Source organism: Ctenocephalides felis, unplaced genomic scaffold (assembly GCF_003426905.1).
Source record: "Ctenocephalides felis isolate EL2017-DRISC unplaced genomic scaffold, ASM342690v1 CF-g0.4_SCAFFOLD_03573, whole genome shotgun sequence".
In the NCBI taxonomy this organism is placed as follows: domain Eukaryota; kingdom Metazoa; phylum Arthropoda; class Insecta; order Siphonaptera; family Pulicidae; genus Ctenocephalides; species Ctenocephalides felis.
In genome coordinates, this window is record NW_020539727.1 from 10,617,533 (window position 1) to 10,620,636 (window position 3,104).

The following is a 3,104-nucleotide window of genomic DNA, read 5'->3' on the forward strand; positions in this document are numbered from 1 at the left end:
AATACCTAAAACAAAAATTTTTAAAAATTCATAATATAAATAAATAAATTAAAAAAAAACTTCATATCGAAATTTTAAATTAGAGTTATTTCTATTCAAAAACTATTTTTAAACAATTGACTTTACGATGAAACCGAGAAGAAAATTTTCAACAATTTTAAAAAGTAAACTTTGTTTGTTAAGGTTATTAACGACTGCATAAATATTACTATTTTTTATCATAAGTATAAATAAGTTTGTTTGCAGCATTTATAAAATTACTGTTTAAATCGATAAGTGAAAATATAATTTTATAGGTACAAATTAACACCAAATTTTTATTAAATTAAGATTATTTAAGTGTCATTATTTTTAAAAATTTGCAAAAGGTCCAAATGCATTAATTTGTACTAATGTTTATCGAATGCCAAGTCTCTCTATATATTCGTTTGCTTCTAAAGATTATAGCAAAAATAATTGCTTAGTTTAGAAATAAGCATTTAATTACTTAAGTTTGTATTAAATTTACAAATACCAGTGTTTATATATTTGCCAAATTTTTCACTGCCAATTATTATTGTATATGTATAAAAAGTATTGAAGTAATTGTTTATACGATATAGTATTTAATAAATTGTAAGATAATAGTAAGATGATTTTATTTTATTTGCATGAAATGACTTATAGATATATATTAGATGTTAAATATGAACAATACTATACACTCAGATTTTTAACACACACTTTATTTGGTAATTACAGACGTTTCGAGACCATGGTATGCCTCATCTTCAGTGTAATTTCAAAAACAGTTACTTATTTACTACACATTTTTTAATATTGTATTTAAATTACATTTAATTTTTGATATACAAAAAACACCAACTATCCCTTGCAATGCTTGACTCAGTACTAAAAACATGTGACACTTACAGAAATATTCTAAACATATATCTTAAGTCTTGATTAACAAAAATAAATTGTAACAAAAAAACAAATATATATATATATATATATATATATATATATATATCTTAAGTATCGAGATGGAGAACAGGATGGACATTTTAAAATTACACTGAAGATGAGGCATACCATGGTCTCGAAACGTCTATTATTACCAAATAAAGTGTGCCCACTAAACCAGTTACGTAATATTACGTAATTTTTATGTAAGAAATATGTAATCTACATTACGTAATTAAATATTACGAAAGAATTACATAAATATTACGTAATTTTCCTGAAAAAAATATTACGTAAGAAAAATGAAGATTTTATTTCATGTGTTAAAAATCTGATGAGTGTTGTATTGTTCATATTTAACATTTAATATTCGTTCCACTCATATCACAAAATTCTATATATATATATATATATATATATATATATATATATATATATGTACTTTAATGTAATCTCGTTTTTGCCTATAGAACAATAAAATTTTGTGAATTGATAAATTGAGTTTGTTTTGTCATATTTATTATATGCGAATAAACTGTTCTTTTCAGGTGAGAATATTTAATAAAATTCAAATTTCTATTTAAAATAATATTTGTTTAATAGACATCTTCTACAGGTAGTGTAATCCACTGTGCTGTGATTGTACTAATTATAAATAAGTATGTTTGTAAATGTATATTCTCATTTCAGTTTTAAAAATCTATGTATTACTATTCATGCTTTAATTCTCAATAAGTGTAAAACATGCAGTAATGTATAAAACGATATATAAATGTATATATTGATATTTCTTCAAAACCAAGACCATAATTGTATATGTAATCGCGTATAAATGAATCCAATGGGAATCCACTAAGATTCTTATGTACTTAAGACGATTGCATGCAGCGCCTCTATGCAAAAATGTTCCCAGTTCTTCGGGAACTACGTAGCGATTCGAATCCACTGATTTATATATTGATTTATACGTGATTTTATATATATACTAGCTGGCCCAGTTTGTATAGGAATCGGATATATACATGTATATATTGATTTATACATTGATACATGATTATATATGGTTATGATGATTATATATTGATACATGATTATATATGGGAATCGGGTATATAAATGTATCTATTGCTTTTCGCATCATTATATAGACCAAATTCGGTGCATGGCATTTTGCCTTAAGGCAAATGCCATGCACCATAATGGAATTTTAAATGTTTTCAAATAGATTATTATAATTTTGGGAGACAGACAGAAAAAAGTAAGTAAAACTGTAAGAAGTTTAAATGTTTATTTAAAATTTATGGAAAAAATAAAACAAAATACTTAATAAATTTTCTTGGGGATTCGAACTCGAGACCCAAAACAAGAACGATTACCATTGCACCCCCTGAAAAAAATGGTTAGAATATGATACATGTGTTAACAATTACTTCACATATCTCCCTCGCCCTTTTAATTGTCGAATAAAAAATCCTTATCGGATTCGAACCAGCATCCTTCAAACTAGAGTCTAGTTCGCGTTCTAACCGATTCGGCCACGACGACCAAGATTTTCGGGCGACTAATACTGGAAGGACATTCTTCGACGAAAGACCATCATGATTTGAGTCAAGGTCATAGGGGGATGATATGAAAAAATTAAATTTTTACCTAGGGGGTTGAAAGTGGGCTCATTCGATTCTGTGAGATCTTGCGAATTTCAAGCGGGCGGTTACAGGGGGGAAAATTTTGTCCGTTTTTCGCTCAGGAGACGAGAAAATCGACTTTTTGTGAATTTCACGTGTTTTCTATGGGAATTTTTTGAAAACTTTTTTCGAGTTTTTGCCGACTTCAAGGATTTGGTCAAGGTCATTTATTTGGATCTCAATGACGTGTCAAGGTCATTTATATGGATCTCAATGATGTAGTCAAGGTCAAGGATCACGTGATTGGGATCCATATAAATGACCTTGAGCAAATCATTGAAATCAGTAAAAACTTTTCAAAAAATTCCCATAGAAAACACGTGAAATTCACAAAAAGTCGATTTTCTCGTCTCCTGAGCGAAAAATGGACAAAATTTTTCCCCCTGTAACCCCCCGCTTGAAATTCGCAAGGACCCGAGGAATCGAATGAGCCCACTTTCAACCCCCTAGGTGAAAATTTAATATTTCCATATC